Here is a 21,496-nt window from a genome sequence, read left to right as displayed (position 1 = left end):
AATTCTAAGACAAGCTTGCCATTTTAGAAGGTAACTACCACTGCAAAATTAAATCTAAAATAATTTACAAATATATCATACTATATTTTAAGCAGTCACTCTATTAGCATGTTTTAGGCCTTGTTAAAAAAGTTTTTATCTAGTTATTAATTGTTATTTTATTTTCTCACACAGTATGTTGAGACCCTTCTCTGCACTACTAAAATTAAAAAGAAATTTTAGTAACATGAAAATGCTAAGATGGCAAACATTCACTAAAAATGGGGAAATCTTAAAATTTATTGTTTTAAATGTAACACCAAAAAAAGGAGACAATTGAAAAAAATCAAAAAAATTGAGGGATTTTATCTGTTTTATACGTAAGTTTAAGATCATGGACTGATTTTATGATTCTGGAGGCTTTTCAATATTATTCCTCCAGTAACTAACCTGCATTTACTCAGAATATCAATCAGCTGCATTTTTGTAGTGCATAAAACACTCTCTAATTAAGCTTTATTTAATTTGTTTTAACTCGGAGTGTAAAGGAGATGACACAATGTGAATTACTCATTATAGCAACCTCCCCTCAAGACTACAAATGGGTACGAAGTAATGTCTGTGTGTGTTTTTATACTGTAACATCACTTACAGAGGAGTTCCTCAGAAAGATAACAATAGTAATGACACTTAGCATTTATATAAGCGTCCTCTCTCTTCACAACACTTTATAAACCTTAACTGAATAATAGTACTCGCTGGAATGAGGTTGCAACACCAGTGAATTAGCATGTCCCTTGCTGTAATGTTAGAGCTCAGAAACGTCACCTCACTGTGTCTGTACCTGTGGGAACGATTGCCCCCTCATGATGGATTAAAACCAGATACGATTGATTGGCTGATCTCTGCCTGCACTGTGAAAGAACCTTCATAACCTTTGGATGTTTATACTGATTAACTCAAGCAAAGGCATCTTTATTTGTGGTCTCAGACCAGCCCCCCATTGACATAGCCAGGTGGAGAGTTTAGGGTAATTATTTGGACAATTCAGCCCCAAATCTCCACTCACTCTGAGTCAATGAGGTAGTTGCCTCATTACTCTATACCAGGGTTTCTCAGACTCAGCGGTCTTGACATTCGGGGCTGGAAAATTCTTTGTTGTTAGGGCCGTCCTGTGTATGGCAGGATGTTTAGCAGCATCTTTGGTCTCTATCCACCAGATGCCAGTAGCACCTACCCACCCCACCCACTAGCTGTGAAAACCAAAACTGTCTCCAGGCATCGACAAATGTTCCCTGAGGCTCAAAACTGTCCCCAGTTCAGAACCATTGCTCTGTGCTTTGCTGGTGGCCAGCATCCTTATTTTGCATCTCAGCACTACATATTTGTCTCCAGCAACACCTCCTTTGGCAGGGAGCTTTGGGTACATTATTCCAGTCTGAGTCTCACTAACCAGGAAACTCTAGTGTGTTGGTTTCGGAAACCTTCATTTCAGGTCAGTTTGGATGACATGCGGCCTTCCTACCTCCCCCAGTCAGCCCAGAGTCAGGAATCCTCCCACACTGAGTACAGAACAGCGGTGTAAACATACCCTGAAAATCAGTTTAGCATTACAGGTTATGAAAAACTTACTTCACAGGGTTCTGCGATAAGTTGACAGAGGCTAGTTTGAAAGCTCAGCCTTACACATTTTGCTTCTTAGCTGGGCTTCGAAAATTGTGACGACTGTAGTTGTAAGGAAGATACTACCTCAAGGCCTCATCATAACAGCTTCTATCTGCCAGATGTCTGCAGTTATTTTTGATTCTGTATTCAGTAAGTTTTATATGGATCTAATTCCCAGAAAAACTCTCCAGTCTGTTTACATGGACAGGATAAACTGGCTGTGTTTTCTTTGTATTCCTAGTGTGAGCTGGTAATTATCCATCTACTGCTGGGATATTTCATGTAACTGGTGGACATTTTAGACACCATGTGCATCCTTAATCTCCCTAGGATTCTCTAGCAACAAAATTATTTGATATGAAAACCTTTGATATTACAAGTTGTGTTTAACATTTCAAGCCGCATTTACATCAGTTCAGTTCAGTGAACTGCTACGCACACAAAACGATGTATCATGGAGAGAAGGAAACCTATAGATGCACTCAGTAGCCTGAAGGTATATTACGCCACATAAGAAGAGTGAACTGCTGAAGGAGTATGTAAAAATTTATTAGCACAGAGTACATTAGTGAGGCAGTTGAGCACCATCCCAGGATATTTTTCCAAATAAATAAATAAATGAGAAGATGGGTAGCCAGTAAAAATGATGATGAAGTTCTTGATGTATAGATTACATATACTACGACTGTGGCCTAATCTGTTGTGAACTAATTCTCCAAGCGTCAGTGTACCAAATCCTCTATCTATTTAAATACTACAGTTTAAAATCTCAGTCTTTTTTATTTTCTGCAAATCACTAAAGGCTTTGACAATTTCCATGCGGGCTAGAACTAGGCAAGCCCTCAAACAGTTACTGTAGATCAAGGAGGTACTAATGGCTGTAGCTGAAACACCTGCTAACCTGCTATTGTAAGCATTTATCCACTATTTGCCTGCGGCAGAAATAAATGAATAAATAAACTTTTGCTAGTCATATTACATGAGTTAATGCATTATAGCATTATGTAAAGCAGCAAAGCACATTCTTCTGGGGCTTTTTAAAAATCATTATTTGTGGCAGGTTAGAACATATCTGCTGGCTTCTCTGCTCCATTTTCCTCACTCAGGTTTCTGTCAGAGCCCTCGCAACTACAGGGCTGGTTAGCCTTTGCTCTCTGAAGAGCACCATTGAGACAAACAGACTGCTGAATCCTCAGAGTTTGAAAATGGCATTGCAAACATGATGAATGTATTAAACACCTCAGCTGTCGATGAGCAGAATCAATAACAGTGGGTACCGAGCTTACGTTATATCTACTTACACAAGGTTTGCACATATTTGAAAAGGAGATCTTTTGACAAGTTGGCACCAGCTGTTTCGAGAAATAACCCAGCTGTATATCCCCAACACACCTGGCTCTCCTTTTATAATTTAAGGAGAAAGGATATAAAGCAGTGACCAGAAAGGGCAGACCACTGCTAGAAGCCTTATTAGCAGGTATATTTTCATTCGTATGTTTAAAAAGGCTAAATTATCAATTAAAAATAAAAACGTAGAGTTGGTTGCTCTGATCCTTTAAAGCTATAAGGATAAAATACTTTAGTCAGTAAAATATATAAAATACATCTCTGCAAGACGGTATCATGAAACACAATGATTATAATGAATAGCATCACTGAACATAGTATGAATAAGAATGTGTTGTGCTTCAAAATACACTGTCCTTGATCTAAACTTCCAAGGTTAAATTTATGTTTGCATTTTCTATAGGATTTGCTCTAATTTTTAAAGATCTCTTTGCTTTTCTAATTCGGAAATCTTATACTGAAAATTGTGCATATTAGGACCTAATATGAGAGTATGCTTCCAGAGAGAGATGTCACCTAAAACAAAGGGAGAAGAGAGTTTAACCCTCATCATTTTTAGCATCCTCTTTAAACATTTTGGTATTTTACTGCCTGTGGAAGAAGTGTTCCTAATTTAACTTCTTCAGTTGTTGTTGCTTAATTTTCTTATACTGCAACAGGAATACTATGGTAGAAATTAAAAATGGAAAACATCCTTGGCATTATACAACTTTGCATAAAATTAGCAATGTGCCATATTTCCTTGCAAGACAATTGCCTAAATCATTTACATATAATGCATTAAATTTTGGAATATATCTATGGAAATGATATTAAGAAAACAATAGCATTAAGAAGAATAAAATAATTATTATGGAGTGTAAGACATGTACACTGAAAACTACAAAAGTTTTGGAAGAAATTAAAGAAGATCTAAATAAATGGAAAGACATCCAATGACCAATGAATCAGAAGATTTAATATTGTTAAGATGGCAGTATTCCTCAAATTGATCTACAGATTCAACACAATCCCTATCAAAATCCCAGTGAGCTTTTTTGCAAAAATTGACAAACTAATCCAAAAATTCATGTAGAAATGCAAGGGACAATGTCCAAAACAATTTTATAAAAGAAGAATAAAGTTGGAAAACTCACACTTCCTGATTTCAAAACTTAACTAAAAAGCTGTAATACTCAAAATAGTGTAGTTCTGGCATGAGGATAGACATAGAAGAGAATGGAATGGAAGAGAATTGAGATTACAAAAATAAAACCTTACATTTATGGCCAATTAATTTTCTACAAAGGTGGCAAATCAATTTTATGGGGAAAGTTGGTCTTTTTAACAGATGGTGTTGGACAACTGGATAGCCACATACAAAAGATTGAATTTGGACCCCTACCTCACACCATACACAAAAAGTTAACTCAAAATTAATTATAGGCCTAAATGTAAGAGCTAAAACTTATAAAATCCTGGAAGAACACATTGGAGCAAATCTTTGTGAACTTGGGCTAGGCAATTTTTCATTTTTTTAGATTTGACAAGCAGCAAATAGATAAAGTAGACATCATTAAAGTGAAATACTTTTATGCTTCAGAATACACAGTAGAGAAAGTGAAAAAGCAACCCACAGAATGAGAGAAATATTTGCAAATCATATGTCTAGTGACTTGTATCTTAGATATATAAAGAACTTTAAAAATTCAATAAAAAGAAAAATAATCCCATTAAAGAATGAGCAGAGGTTCAGAATAGGTATTTCTTCAGAGACTATGTACAGATGATGAATAAGCACATTAAAAGATACTCAACATCAATAGTCACTAGGGATATGCAAATCAAAAACATAATGAGATATACCACTCTACACCCTCTAGGACTGATACATTAAAAAAGACAGACAATAATAAATGTTGAGGATGTAGAGAAATTGGAAGTCTTGTACATTGCTGGCGGGAATCTAAATTGGTGCAATGACCTTAGAAAACAGTTCCTCAAAAAGCTAAGCATAGAGTTATCATATGTCCCAAGTTATCATATACCCAGGATAAATGAAAACACACATCTACCCAAAACTTTTACATAAATGTACAAAACTTGTGCATGCGTATTCACAGCAACATTATTCATAGTAGCCAAAAAGTGTAAACAATCCAGATGTCTATCAACTGATGGATGGATAAATGTGGTATATCCATTCAATGAAATATTATTCAACAGTAAAAATAAATGAAATACTGATACATGTTATAACACAGATGACCTTGAAAATATTATGGTAATGAAAACACTAATCATAAAAGACTATGTTTCATATAATTCCATGTAGATATAATGTGTAATAATGAAGGATAACTAGACATAAAGCCTCTGTGTTTTCTTCAGCTTTTTTGTCAGTAACAAGTCTTAGTGTTTTTCAATATCCAGAAGATAATATGCATGATATCTAATAGTGTTACCAAAGGAAAGAGTCATTACCATTTGGGAAATTTCTCTGAATTTTTTATTTTTATTGAAGGGGAGAGGTCTATGATTTGTGGCAAAACACTAAGATTACTGGATGTTATGTGTAAAAATAACTTCTATGAAGTAAAAAGTTGCTAAGTTCAGTCACTGATTTCAGCACAACTATGTAATGAACCCCTGCAATGTATCTAGTGCTATTTTAGGCCAAGGGTCTTTAATGGTGAACAAGCTTCTATGAAAACAGACACTAAACAAGTAAACAAATTAATAAATTTAGCTTGCAGATGGTAATAACTGTTATGAAGAAAACAAAAGAGGGTAATGAGATAGAGTATCTGGGGGAGGACTAAATGAGGGAAAAGATCTGCAGAATCCAAGGAAAGAGAGCTCCAGGCAAGTGCAAAAGGCAAAGATCGGTAAAGAGGAATGCGTTTGATGTCACCAGGAGCAGCAGGAAGCCTGTGTCTGTGGTGATTCACACGGAATGGGAGGAGGTCAGATGAATAGGCAAGACCAAACCATCTGAGGTCTGGTAAGACCACACAGGAGTCTGGAATTTATTCAGAGTACAATAGCAAGTTGTTGGGGGAGGGGGGTTTAAGGCGGGGAAGTGCCAGGATCAGATAGGATTTTTAAAATTATATTGACTGTGTAGAAGAGTGTAGAGGCAGGGGCCTGCGTAGCTTCTCTTCAGGCCAAGGTCAGTGGTGCCGTGGACGTGGACGGCAGCCGTGGAGATAGTGAAAAGAGCTCAGATCCCAGTTACTTAAGACATTTCTTTTTCTGTTTGATTTTATTTTGTGGGTTGTAAGAATATCGAACATTTTGTTTAGAGTTTAAAAGTGAATTCTGATTATCTGGTCTTGCCAAAATGAAAGGCACACAAAGGCATCTGTTTCTGGGCAGCTCTAGCCACCTCTACTTCAATTCTTAGGGTGTAATCAATAAATATAACAGAGGCTATTCATTCCACCAGGATGGATTCCAACAAAAGGGCTCTATTCACACTGGTAACAGGTGGACTTCACCCATTCCATCACAGTATATATTATGACTAGCATCTTCAGTCACCTACCTGCTTTACTGCTTAGTGGTGATGAAATGCTGTTGGCATAAGAATGACTGTCAGCCGGGCTGTTTACACTTGTGGTGGCCAAGACGATGTCCTTCCAGTAGAGGGTGAGTCCCTGTGTATGATGACAGATTATTCACACGTTTGAAAGATTATGAAATTTGGTGTCTGCTAAAGGTTTGGATTGGGTTTTAAAGGTGTTCTCCCAAAAAGATAGTATTTTCAGTGCAACCTTTTAAATTGGTGTTAATAGGTTTGGGTGAATTTTAGTGGATGCGTGGTACTGGTGACATTTAAACAAAGTGGGTTTTTTTTGAGACATGGTTATTATCTTTTGCCCAATCTCTTCCATGGTGAGGACCCATCTACCTTTTCTTGGATTTGAATTCACCAGGCCAATGGCAGTATGGATACCTACAAGCCCTTATAAATAGTGAACATTCATTCACTTGAGCTTTTTCAGTAGAAGGCTGGTGTTCTGGGTTTATTTTAGAGCAATTAAATATGATTTATTTTCCATCATTTATTGACTTATTCATCCAGCAAATGATTATTGACTGCTTACTGCTATGTTATACAATGTGAGGCAGACAAAGCAGGCTAATTAATAATAATAATGGCTAGCATTTGTCAAATAGATACTAAGATCCAGCACTCAGTGCTTCATATGTTTATTTCACTTATTAAAAAGACCTGACGATGCAGCTGCTATTGTTATTTACAATTTATGGAGAAGAAAACTGAGGCATAAAGAGTTTTTAAAATAAGCCCACGCTAGTACATGATAGATCTGGGAAGTGAATTCAGGAACTGTGCCTCAACAGCCCTTGCTTCAGTGCTAACATATTCAAACTGCCCAGAGATGGCTAACATGCTGTCCTCAAGAAGTTTGTATGCTGATAGGGGAGAGGCCACTTAAGCAGACAAGGATAGTTCATAGTTAATTCAAATATAAAAGCAGGTAAAAACAAAAAGCTATAGGTATTGAAAGAAAAAAGTCACTCCTCTCCAAAAGCAGTGGTTCTCAACTTTGGCGGAAGGTTGTAATCACCTGAGGAGTTTAAAAAATATATATTGATGCCTTGGTCCCAGCCCCAGAGATTTTGACTTAATCGACCTGGCATGCCCTTAGGCAGCTGGAGTTTTGAACGTTCCCGAGGTGATTCTCACGTACAGCCAAGTTGAAAACCCTGGGCTAGAGGGACTAGGGAAGAAGTGAGGAAGGGGAGAGGATCAGAGTTGATTTGTCAAGAAGAAGTAACTATTTTAAAGTCAAGAATGTCACGGGTACAGATGGGAGTGGAAGGTCATGCTGTGATACGGAAGAGATCCTCACTACTCAAATTGTGGTCCTGGGACCAACAGCACTGGCATCACCGTGGTGTTGGTTAGCAAATGTGGGATCCCAGGCTGTCCCAGACCCCATGAATCAGAATCTGCATCCCCAGGTGATTTGTGTGTACATTATAGTTTGAGAAGTGCCAGCACAGAACAAAAAAATCAAGATGGGAAACTACAGAGCATATTTGGTGGTTGGCAAATGGTACCAAGGGCCAGTAGGTGGTGTAGAGAGTGGAGCACGTGCATTGGCCTGCTTTGATTGATAAAATAAACAGTTAAAATTTTACTCTCTATGGTTGGAAGTTGAAAAACTTCCAAGCAAAAGTGATGGGTACAGGGACGGTTTAGGATAATAACCTGGTGATAAATTGCAGAACAGATAGGAGAAGGGAAGAGCCACAGGTGTAGAGGTGCTTAGAGAGGCCTCTGTGTGAATTCTCTATTCACAAACACCCAAAGAGTGAAACTCAGACCAGGGTGCAATTCAGTAGGCAAGTTCTGATCTTCAAAACACGTTGTTTTACTTTCAGGAATTCTTCTTTTCCAGCAGTCTGACTTCAGAGCTACATTATGTATCTGAATAGAGATAGAGACTGCATGGCAGCCAGTGTGTATAGAACAGCTTTGCCATTTCATCCATAATACACTTTCCCCCCCAATAGTAGAAGACTAAATAGAGGAACAAGAACAGAATTCTAATGGTATAAGAAAAACATTTGTTTTTTCCAGTTAGCAATATGATAACTACTGTACTATAAATTTTTTATGTCATCATGGAACAGGATATTGATAAACTGTTCTGACTGTGAGAGGGGTTACTATGAATTCTTGGGAAATGATATCTTCAGATATTACACCAGCTGAAAATACTTAATCCTGAACCCATATTGTATGTAATTTTTTAATTTGATAGTTATGGCATTCTCTAAGATCAATAGCAATTACAGTGCCTAAGGATCATCATTAAAAGGGCAGCAATCATTTGATGCATGAAAATGAGCTTATTTATAGAATTTTTGGTTGGCCAGGTGCTGGGCACATGCACTGACATTATATTCTTTTAATCTAAGAGAAAACTTTTTATGATACAATGTCTAATACATTGTTTTGCCCATAATAGTTCATTTGTTAAAGTAAGAAATGCAAAGGTTTGATATGAAAGGATATTGTATAATGAATAGACTTTAGAAATCAACTTTATAAGGATAAAATTTATGTAAAATAAACTGCAGTTGTTTAAAGTGTATAGACTTTAAAATTGAAAATAACTGGATACTGAATAATCAAATGCATTACAAGTATCTTTGAATTTATCTGTTAATAATATAATACATTACCACAATGATCACAAGGTAATAACTTAGTGTGGTTCATATTTTTAAATTTAAACCTGCAGGTAGAAATTTCCAAAGTTTACCCATGTCTTAAAACTTGATATTGCAATTTGTCTGTGTTGCCACCAGATGATGGTGTTTTCTTTATTCATGATCACTTGATCTCAGCCACTGTTACCCTTATAAAACAGGTGAGGTGAACTGATACCCAAATCTTTTTTCATTTGTCCAAAACAAAACAAAGAAAAACACTAACAAATTGCTTTTTTGTTGGTAGGCATTCACAATATAAATAAGAATATGACATGGACTCAAGCCCTCAAATTATTCAATATCCTAGTAAGGTATTATAGAATACAATTACTATGATAGAGGAAATTATACAGTAAAAGAATTGTTAAATGTAATATAAGAGGTAATAAAGCAGCATAGAGGGGAGAATGCTGAATTCTTCCTAGTGAAATCTGGGAATATTTCAGAATAATATTTTTCTATTAATCAAAGCTTTGAGGGATGAATAGTTCACCACATGTGGAGAAGAAAAGGAGAATATGTATAGGGTAGGAAGCAAGACATGCCATGGCACAGAGCGTAATTATTTGTAAAAAGACAGTGAGTCTGTGATCAAAATATGGGGTCCATGGCTGAAGTGGGGAAAGACAGTACCTGATAGTAGGTTTAAAATAGATGGTCAAGGGCAAGGCATACCCTACTGTTGGGTTTAAGTCTCATTTTTTAGGCAGTAGGGAACAATTGAAGGTGTTTAAGAAAAAGATGTCATGATAAAATCTAAAAGATAAAGAGATTTTAAGAAATAAATTTATGGATGTAATTTTGTCTTATTAGGAAGAAACACAGCTCGTAAGAAGATTCTTGGTGAGGAAACATTCTCAACAAGAATTTTCCAGTAGTCTCTCATTTCCTCTGCTTTTTCCCCTGCTAGATTATCAAATCAATCTGTGCTACAGTCTCTTACCATTTGCCCTAACATTCAGGGAATGGAGTGACTCGTAGTTCCTTGTTAAAGCCTCTCTCTCATTTCCTCCTCGGGACCTTCTCTCTAGCCGAAATGTGGTTGAGATGTATTTTTGGCCTTCTTTCCCCTCTTCTCTTTTTTCCTTCCAGTGACCATGGCTGTGCCCTGGGCTGTTAGAGCTCTTTATAAAGGTTTGGAACCCATTTGGGATGAGGTTGGGGGTAGGAATGGGATAATTACTTTTCCTAATCTAAATCCTTTAATGGCTGCTTTGTTTATTGCTTGCCTTTACCTTGAGTGTTTAGTCTTTTTCTTAAAATAGAAGTGAGGGCAATGTGCCCTATATCTGTTTTGTTCTAAGAATAGTTGGTTTGCTCATATGGGGTGCTAAATGCTGCCTAAGTCTGGGTACCCTGGAATAAGGGCTACTTCTCTGTTTTCCATAGAAATTGCTTTTTGGAGCTGGCTTTTCTCTCCACTAGGCTTGCCAAAAGACCAAAGGCTCACAGTTTGGTCACTGATAATACTAATGCTCTCCAACAATTAGTTGGCAACCTTTCCTAATAGAATATCTTTGAAGTGTTTCAGGTTGGGGCTGGAGGCTAGAATTGGGGCTGGCAGGAAAGGATGCAGGCTTTTTCATCTGAGAACCAAAAATACCCTCCCGACTCCTTATTTCTCAAACTTCATTGCACTGTGGAAGGCGTTCTGCCCCTCAGTCACCTTGCCATCATTACAGGGCACTTCCAAGTGCGTTTGGAAGCCTGGCAGTGAATGTTGTCTCCTTACCAGAGAAATAAGGTTGCGAAGATGCAACGAGCACGGCATTCTTATTATAACTCACCTTCTCACTGGCTTCTGGGCAGAGCGCTCACCTGCCCTTAATCTGTTACTTCTCTGAGCGTGTTTGTTGACGGCTGGGAACTGTTCAGAGGCTTTAGGGAAGAAAAGAGAAAGAAAAATAGAAAGTTGAATTCCCAACCATTCAATACCCCCTCCTTGAGCTAGTGCACGGTATACTGTGCCTCTTAGGGTGTGAAGCATGTGAGGGGACCACAGCAGCAAAGGTTCCTGAAGCCTCTTGAAAGCACGTATAAGTGAAAGCAGCTTCTGAACTGTTTTTTGCTGCCCCTTAAGAGAATTGTACGAAAGATCTTTCTTGATGTTGCCGCCATCCCTCTGTTCCTTCTTGCCCCCTTCCCGGGCCCACCTTGAACAGCTTATTTTAAGCACCATCTTTTCTCCTGGAGGGAGCATACACCACCTCCAATACCACTGCTAACACTTAGGTAGTGTTCCATTCCCTTTCCATAGAATAACTCATTTTCTACTCACAACAACCCTAATGAAGTGTTAGTCGCCATTTCTTTGATGGAAAAACTGAGATTTAACGAGTTACACCCGTTACATCCATCTAACTTGCCTGAGATGACTGAGCTGGTTGAAAAAGAGGGTCAGATGTGCTCTGATGCATTACTCAATCATCTTTCTGTCTTTAGCATCTTTATATCTCACATCTGAAAGGAGCCTTATTAATGACACAACCATTCATGAGAACCCTGCTGCCAGTAAGCCCAGTGAATTGTGCACATCTGTCTTACTGGATTCTAGTCCCTGTGCTGGATACCTGTTCTCGGTATAAACGTGTCCATTTCAGAGACTATACATCTTCTTCATCTCATCAACCTTTTCATTACGGGGGGACACAGCTGAACCAACGGTTTCAGTGACATTACTCTGCTCTACTCACCATTTTTGGTACCTGGAAGCCGTTGCAAATCATAGCATCTATTAATCTTTCAAAAGATGTTCACAGATATTGGAAACAAATGTGGAGAACTGTTGTGCTGCCTGGGAATTTGTTGATATGTCTTTCAACAGGTCAGGCCACATAAGTTTGAGGGGGAGGAAGAAGATGAGATTGGGGGAGAGAGAATGTTAGAATTACAATTTTTTGTGCAGCACCTACTACAATCTGGCATTGCTAGGTGCTTTCCCCGTATGTCACAGATAATGCTCCCAACAAATCTAGGTGAGAAGTGTTTTTGTTTGACTTCATTTTATCAATATGATGATTGAGGTTCAGAGATGTCAAGTAATAAGGACCAGGGTGACACAGCTAGTAAGGGGCTGAGATCATGTGAAACTATCGTCTGAAGCCCTTGCTCTTTCACTCTATTAAGATGCTTTTAAAGAAAGCATATGACAGTTGCTTTTAGCCAAAGGGAAATTGGAGGTTCATGACCCAGGACTTCATTCTCACCGTGGTGCCATGTCATTTGATGGTAATGAGGATTTTAGGGGCCTCGTCTGTGGGCAGAATGTCAGGTGATCCTTGGAGTATTTAAATATAGATCTTCACTTTGGAAATGAAGCTAAATCACCTTTGCCATGTGAATTAGTTTCACCAATAGGACATGTTGGCCTCATTTACTTTCTATGTGTTAATTTATTAGTGGGTCATCAGATATTGTAAGGGTAGGATTTTGTTGGAATTTCTGTCTTTTACTGCCTCTCATTTTTTTTCTCTTCTTGCCCTCTCCCCTCTGTCCTTCCTTCTAGCATCATGGACAAGAGCTGAGGTGTGTCACAAGCTGTGCATGACCTTGGGTGAGCCACTTGACCTTTCCAATCCTCAGTTTCTCTGTCTATAAAATGTGTATAACAATAGTACCTCAAACAGTTGTTTTGAGGAGAATATTAATTAACATGTTTATGCAAGGTACTTGAACAATACCTAGAATACAGTAAGCTTAAATTCGTCATTGTTACTCCTTAAATAAATAGGTATTAATCCAGACATGGTGCAAGGCAACTGGGACTCTTTGCTGGGGCGCAAATGGAATTTCCCTGGTAGAGGATATCACTAGTTTTCATTGTGATGTTCCTCTCCATTCTCTTGTATGATAATATTTCAAATATAGTTTAAAAAATGGATTTTCAGAGTCTTTTTGTTTCTTATTCCCTGCTCCCTGGCATCCCATCTCTTTGTCTCTTTTCTCTCAGAGTACTTGGCACCGTGCCTCTGTGAGGGTACATGGGCTCAGGGAGCGATCTGGGAGAAAAACAAACCTAGTAATGTGGAAAACCAAGGTACATAGGAAAAATAACAATTATGTAGCCCTCACCAAATGTTTTTCATCTTGAAAGTGCTTTGAAAACATTAACTAATTAATTAATCAAAGAGAATTTCTACCAATCAGTGAAAATGCTCTTTACAATGTATTAAGCCTCTTGAAAGGTATGATTTATTCAGCGATGTTTCTATTTAGTCTTAAGGGAATCATCGGTTTCCTTTTTTGGACACATTTCAGGAGGTTTGGGGAAATCTCTGCACACCCCTCTGATTCTGTGCATCCCAGCCAGCATGAGCAAGTAAACACACACCCACACTCACCCCCATACACACAAACACAAAATATTCCTTTATCATGATGCCCCTTGCCATTAAATATGGTAAAATATTACATAAGATTCTCTAATCTACTCTGCTTATCAACTTTTTATTGACCTGCCAGCAAAGTCAAGAGAAAAAATTCCTGTTGAGTGTCGAGTATCAAGGTCACCTGTTACATCCATCTACTTTCCTGTCTCCTCTACTGGCCTGGGAGCCTCTCAAGAGCTGGGACTTTATTGCCATATCCTTAGAGCCTAGCTACTCAAAGAAACTCCCCAACATTAGCCCTATTCTCTAGCCTACAAAATGCCACTTCATCTCTTTGTGACATAGCAGGAGATTAGTAATAATAATCTTATGTTCATTCATTCAACAAATATTGAGCATCCGCCATTCATTTATTTATATATTCCTATAGCATACACTTTATTCAGTGCAAGTCTTTGTGTGACTCATGGTGATGGATTCAAAAATGATCCAGACAGCATTACTGCATTCAAGAAATTTGTTGTCCAGGAGGAAAGAGAAGGCAAGAACATGAATAACTTTAATGTAAGGGGAAAATGGTATTCACCTACATTGAGTTACCTTCAGAAAAAGGAGAGAGGATTTCTGGCTGGGGCAATCAGGGAAGACTTTTGGAAATAGTTGATGACACCTGAGTGGGATATTTGAAGAGGAACTGGCTTGTGGAAATTGTGAAGGAGGCGATGGTGCGCCAGACAAAGCGAAAGTAAGAGGGGAAATCCATGGACAAAGGAAAGCACAGTTGTATGGGAATCACTGATTTTTGACTAGAGCCTAGGCTGGGAGAGAAGGTTAGGGGACATAATCTAAGAAAGGAGAATTGGTTCTATGTTCAGGAAGTGCATGGCATATGCAGCACTATACTGGGTCAGCCCTGGAAACAGCCATCACTAATCTATCTCAGCACTCAGAAAAATGTATTATAGATTACGGGAATGTGGTGTCCAAATCCCTTTTCAGACCTCTCTCCAGGAAGTCACTTTTTTTTTTTTTTGAGATATAGTTGATTTACAATATTGTGTTAGTTTCAGGTGTACAGCAAAGTGATTTGGTTATACATATTATATATGTATATATATACTTTTCTATTCTTTTTCATTATAGTTTATTACAAGATAGTGAATATAGTTCTCTGTGCTATACAGTAAATCTCTATTGTTTATCTGTTTTATATATGGTACTGTTCATCTGTTAATCCCATACTCCCAATTTATCCTTCCCATTTGGTAACCATAAGTTTGTTTTCTATGTCTGTGAGTCTGTTTCTGTTTTGTAAATAAGTTCATTCGTACTGCTTTTTAGATTCCACATACAAGATTCCATTATATGAGATCATATAGTATTTATCTTTCTCTCTCTGACTTACATCACTTAGTATCACATCTAATCAGATGCCTTGAAACACATTTGTTCAGGAGAGGAGAATTGCAAGCCACTCCTGGGCCACACCATGGAGAGCCTTAAGTGATAGGCTGAGGAATCTAGGATTTATTTCTCTGGCTTCAAGTAGTAATCAAGAAAGGATTCAGAGTCAACACCATTAATATCATTCACTGGACTATAATAATGTACTCTGAAGATATACAGAATTTCTGTTGAAATGTGGGTGTTTGGAGGCTTACCTGAGCATTAAATTAAGCCTTTCAAACATTTTATGTAAAATTTAAATTTTATCTCCTCCTTTATTCTCTGGTTATCAGTTTCTATTTCTTGTAATTATTAAGTTTCTAACGAGAGCTGTTTACCTTTTGGTTTCTAATTCCCTACAGGCTTGTAAATTCAGACCTGTTGTAATACTACATAAAATTAAAATATGTAGGTTCTGAGCAGTTGTTTGAGGAGTTTTCAGAATTTAAATTCAGATACTATCACAACTATGCAAGCTACTCAGACATTATTTCTTTTATCTGACTGATTTTTGGAAAGATGAATGATTATTGTACAAGTTACAATCTCTACCATTAAGTTACAGAACCAAGACAGTCATCAGTTATTCTCTTCTATCCAAGGTGTAGCCTATGCAAAAATGCAAATACTGGTACATGGGTGAACTACTTGGCACCAACTTAATCTGGCTGGATAGAATCACATTCTGAGGGTCTTTCCTGACCTTTCTCAAAAGCAAAAATCTACTGAATTTTCAAAAGGATGTTTGCAGACATTGGAAACAAATGTAGAGAAGTGCAGTGATTTTAAAAAGCTCAGGTTGTCTCTGCTTCTAAATTTCCCATTCTTATGAAAGTAAGACTTTTCCAGAATATTCTCTGTAAGGATTCTAGGAAATTAAAGAGAATATCTATTAAGAGTGAATGATCTGGGAAATGGTTGACAACCACATTGCACTGCTGTTTAAAAGGAAAGGGAATAAAGGCTTGTCAAAGGGGACTCAGAATCCTTTGCTCCAATGACACTCATTTTGATTGGGTCCTCCCACCAAGCTTACTCGTGCGAGCGCTGTCTCTCTCTCTCTATGTATGTATATGTATGTGTGTATATATATATATATCAGATTTCTAATTTGCCAAATAAACTAAATAATGCTCCTTTCGAGGGGCTATCTAAATTGCATTTAGTTTCCTAGGAGGATAGAGATATTACTATACTTAAATTATTGTGCACGCCAAGGGCAAATCAGCCACTGCCCTCACCACCACCCCTCCCCACATCCAGCTCCATGTGCAAAGGGGTATCGAATTCAAGACAGCAGAATGTAGAGCTCACCACACAGGTGATGGCATCAGACGGACCTGGATTTGCATCCCAGGTCACTTACTCACTAGTTGTGTAACTTTGCCCTAAATGGTTTATTCTTTCAGAGCCTCTGTTTCTTAATCTATAAAATGGGGATTATGACTGTACCTGCCTCAGAGAATTACTATGGGGAATAACTCTCCCAATCTCTGTTAAAGTACTCAACAGCAGAATTATTACGAGACTCCTCAAAAAGCTTTAAAGTTCCTTTCTTGGGGACCACCACAGAATCGTCACTAACATTTCAGGTTTCCGACACAGCTTTCCTTGAAGGTTGCCCTTTGTGACTTTCTTAACCGGTTATCTTATCATGAGTTAAGGATTCTGCTGCTCTCATGAGAAAAATCAGCAGCCTAACATATACATAGGAAGGTGTTACTGAGGATCCCAGAGAGCTTTCTGCCATCTGAGACATTCTCCAGGGAATAAATATATTCTTAGGGGGAAGGAAAGAGGGTTAATATTTAACATTTTCTTAGCAACCCCTCACTCACTTTATTCATAATATTTCAGTATAGGGCAAGTTAATAGCCAGACAGTTGCAGGAGACATATCCACAGTCAAGGGCCGGTATGTATTTATAGCTGGAGGTATATGTCTACAGCTGTGAGCTGTGTAAATACATGGACCCAATTTGTGGATGCTTTTTGTGTGCACAGAGAGGACAGAACAGAGAGATGAATACTAGTTATAGGGTAGAACATGCATGGGATGGAGGTGTTTTTCCATATCTAAGCATCTCATTCTTATGAATTCTTACAGGCTAGGAATTTGCAAAGAGCTACACACCAATATCCCCTTTAGAGGTAATACTCCAAAATGGAAAGCTGTTTAACAAAAGCTTCCTATTCATAATCAAAGCCTCCCCTTGTCACCGAGCAAGCCCAGCAGTCTGCTAGGAGCAGAACCGTACAAAATGCAATTTTTACCTTTCTGTGGTTCGGAGCCACTGCTGGTGCTGAAAATGAGTGGGGAGGCAGTGAGGCATTGAGTTCAAGGTCAGGCCTGAAAAGGCAGAGGAATGAGACCTAAAAAAAGGTGGAACCCAGAGGAGTGGTGACAGGTGGGAAGGGAGGTGCCAAAGGTTCGCTTGCTTCCCTGCAGCTTTTCCTCCGAGGGCTCCCCAGGTCCCCATCCCCTTCCCCAGCCAGGAACCTCTGAAAAACTTGGATACTCTGCCTGCCACTCATGACACTCTGTACCACAAGTCTGTCGTGAAAGAGGCCTGGGTGTAAAACCTGGCTCTGCATGGTGACACTGGCTGTGATCTGGATCAGGTAACTTTCAGTCTCTGAATCTCAGATTCCTTGTAAGATTTAATGGGAAAGACAAGCACCAGCAGTGGCTCTTCCTCTTAGTAGACCCAGATAGATCCTCAGACCCAATAGCCTGGTTAGGCTGCAGACCCCATAGTGACCCCCCAATCCCGACCTCCCCTGAAACTCTCAAGTCAGACCTAGGTTCAAATCCCAGCTCTGTGGCTTACTCGCTCTAAGACCTTGGGCAAGTTGCTTGATATTGTGTGTGTGTGACAGTGAAAGAGAGAGAGAGACAGTGAGTGAGTTTAAAGTTTGCTAGGGTACTGTTGGATAAAATGGAAAACAAAAATAGATATCTCAGTTTTCCCCTGGAGTTTATAGTTTAGCAGATTTCTTTTTGTTGGGGAGCCTCGGTTTCCTCATCTGTAAAATGGGAATAACAGCATTTAGCCAGAAGAATCGTCGTTAAAGTTAAAATAAAAAAAGTTCTGAGCAAGGTGACTATCATGAGGTGGGTGCTCAGTAATGGATTACTGATGTCCTATTGCATGCAGTTTCTACAATATTGAATTATCTCTATATTCCCCCACGATGCCATCCCCAAAAATCTGTCTGCTGTATTTACCATGAGCCACTTTTGCGTAGTCTGATTGGTTACTGGATAACGTGAGCCAGGCAGCAGAGCCTGAGGGCTAGTCATGTGGACTTAAGCACCAGATAAACCTGTTTGAGTCCTTCTTTGCCACTTATCCAAATGTGTGACCTTGGGAAAGCTACTTAACCTCTCTTAGCCTCATGTTACTCATCTTTGAAATGGAGGTAAGAACAGTTCCTACCCTAAGAATCATTACTCCTATGCTAAGAGTTGTGTGTGTGTGTGTGTGCGTGCGTGCACGCGTGTGCGCGTACCCATAAGAGAGAAAGTTTAACGTCTACCAGGTATTCTGAGATTAATAATATGGTCTAGAGAGTTGTGTGCATTGGGAAGACTATATACTAACTAAATCACAGCACTAATGGAAAATTGGAAATATGGCAACTTTTAAAAAGAAAAGTGAAATGATGCCTTGAAAGCCTATACTAAGGGGGATTTGACTCAGCTAGAGAGATCACAGTTGGCTTCCCTGAAGAAATGACACTGGAGTAGAAAACCAAAGGACAGATAGGAGTTTGCTAGATGAATAGGGAGGGAAGGACATTCATTCCTAGCAAGCTTTCAGCATCTGCATCACAAGCATATGATTGCCATCTTCTCGTCAGACTGTAACCACAAAGAGCTCTGGGATGTGGCTTTGTCATCTTCTGTCACCTGTAAGTTCCTTGAAGGAAGTAAATGCTTAGTAAATATTTCTTGAATGAGTGAATGTTAATAGGAAATCAATATGTGTTTGTTGAATGAAATAAAAAATAACTGCTCTGCCCTCATCTCGTGGCTTTATTCAGGATGCACTTAAGGAAGACACATAATTTAGTAAAAAAAAAAAACCCGACATGGACCTTGCAGGCAAACAGACCACGCCCTCTTTATTTTGGCCCTATCACCTTGAGGAAGTCACAGGACATCTCTGTGTCAGTCTCCTCATGTGTAAAATGGGAATAAGGGTAGCTTCTTTACAGGATTATTTTAAAGGTTATGATGGTAAGTCTGCAGCGCCTGATAAAAAGGGTGACTCAGAGTACACAGTCAAGAGATGAGTGTTGTGAATATTATTAGTATTAGAACATTGGCAAATTGCAGGCATGCAGTTTTTCAAAGACTTGCAGATTGCTGAAGACAGGCTAGGTACCGCTTGAAGGCCAGAGGGTGTTATCATCCGGACATTCCGCAGACCTTTACTTTGCTGGAAATGTCTAGAGTTCATCGATGCACTGCAGTCTTTTCCAGTGCCTGAGTCAAATTGCAGGTTCAGATTCCCAGATGCATTGGTTATCATTGACTAGCAGCAGTTGGTAAAATATCCTGGGGCCTCAGTTTCCTTCTAGGGTTAATCATATAGTGTTTGCACAAGATAAAATGAGTTAATTCATGGGCATCTCATAACACAAAGCCTACACAGGATAAGTAAGCAATACCTGTTAGCTGTTACTATTTCGACGGCCAGGCCCTGCTGGATTTTCTGTCAACTACTCTGTAACTGAATCAGCCTTTCCTGGGCTGGGAATTGCTTCCTTTTGTAATTCCCTTTACAGAAGGAAGAAAAGCAACTCCCCGCTGAGGTCTGGAAGCCTAGCTTCCCGGGCATCGCACCCTCCTGGGCAGGTTCAGGGCCACAGAGGAGTCTAGGTGAGGCAGGTCAGCAGGGGCTAAAGGCTCTGGAAACTCTGCCTTCCCTCTGGAAACCACGGAGCTCGGCCCTACCCCTCTCTACGTTCCTAATCCTGGAAGGCGCGATCTGCCTGGAAGGCAGCCGAACAGTGGGCACGCTCGCAGCCCAAAGCCAGCTCGGGTCATCCGCGGGGCGCTCGGGCTTGCTGTGCTCCCCTGCGTGCAGGGACCCGGCTGCAGCTGCGGTGCCTTGGGTTTCGAAGAGCTGGAACCTCGGTGCGTGCAGCCAGGGAACCGAGCCTCCCCACCCTGCCCCCACCCCCCGCCAACCCCAGAGCAGAACTGAACTCCGCACCACCCGCGGCTCGCGCACTCCGTGTCTGGTCTTGGAAATGCCTGGTTGGGGGAATCTCTCTGGAGACAAAGGGGTGCAGGAGCCCCTAGCGCCCCTCTTTCGCTGCCGTAATCCCCTGCCTGGCCCCGCAGCCACAGCAGCTGCAGCCCCAGCGCCACCACCCAAGCCCCGGCGGCCTCAGCCTGTGCGCGCGCTCGGGGCCGGGGATTGGCTCGCACTCCCCATTCAGGGGCTGCGCAGGCTGGCGGGAGGTGCGCGGCGCTCCGTGTGTCTGTGTGTGTTTGTGTCTGTGTGTGTGTGCGCGCGCGTGCGTGTGGGCATGTGTGTGTGCGCGCGTGTGTGTCTGTGCGGCGCGCGGGCGGGCGCGTGTCTGTGCGCGCGGGGGCTCCAGTGCGGGAGCCACTGGGTGTGCGTGCGTGTGTTATGGGTTTGATTCCAGAGCAGGTTGCACACTGGTCCTGGGTGGCTCGCAGGCTCAGGTCGTGCTTGGGCGTCCTCCTCCTAATCGTTTCCGAAGTAGCAGCAGCCGCAGCAGCGGCAGCAGCGGCAGCAGGAGCCGCGGCACATCGGCAGCAGCTCAGCGGCACAGCCGGCAGAACTGTGCAGAAGCGAGCACCGTTTGGGGAGTCCGGGGGGCGGGTAAGAGGGAGGAGGGGGAAAGCCTGTCTTGGTCTTTGGGATTATTTTTCCCTTTCTTTCCTTCTCTCTCTTTCTTGAGGGTGTGTGTTACCCCCTCGAAGTGAAGGAATTTTGCTCCAAAGCGAGCCGGGACCGAAGACTCTAGGCTAAGTTATCTCTATGTAGATGGTGTCAGGGAGCGAAGCTACTGACCGAGCCGCTGGTAAATGTTTTTCACTTCTTACTCTTTAATGCTTAAGGCTTTTTCCCCCCTCTTTTCTTTCTTCCTCATTTCCTTTCTGTTGCTCGTCATTCTGCAATCGCTCCTGAATCAGCCTGCAGTTCCCTTTTCTCTCTCTCCTTGCGTTTGTGCAGTTTGTAACTTGTTTCGTGGTTTTCTATGTATTTTTTTCCTCCTTCATCCTCAGATGAATGCTGGAACATTTAAATTCGGCACTTCGGGAGGTCATCATTAGTTGCATGAGTTTCAAGGGGGAGGGGAAAGACTGGTAGAGCAGACTGTTATTTCCCTGCAGAAGGACTGCCGGTTTCTCTCTAATGTTCATCGCAATTATAGGGATTTTTTTTTTTTTTTTAGGATGCATTTTAACGTTACATTGATGTTTAAGGTTATCGTTCTTCAGGATTACAATGCATT

The 21,496-nt window shown here is 40.2% G+C and overlaps 1 protein-coding gene across 5 annotated transcripts in view; it reads left to right on the top strand.

The window, feature by feature from the left end:
- Positions 1 to 21,496, top strand: part of LOC117195387 (teneurin-2-like) — a 739,625-nt gene that overhangs the window by 334,234 nt on the left and 383,895 nt on the right. Inside the window, exon 1 of one of the 5 annotated variants that reach the window (XM_033432122.2) lies at positions 20,542 to 21,061. The exons of the other annotated variants lie outside the window; for them this stretch is intronic. The gene's annotated coding sequence lies outside the window, so the exon portion shown is untranslated. Of the gene's footprint in view, positions 1 to 20,541; positions 21,062 to 21,496 lie in introns of those variants that run through there. 5 annotated transcript variants of the gene reach the window in all.

Source organism: Orcinus orca, chromosome 3, assembly GCF_937001465.1.
Source record: "Orcinus orca chromosome 3, mOrcOrc1.1, whole genome shotgun sequence".
Lineage (NCBI taxonomy): Eukaryota > Metazoa > Chordata > Mammalia > Artiodactyla > Delphinidae > Orcinus > Orcinus orca.
This window is presented reverse-complemented; position numbering and strand designations above follow the sequence as displayed.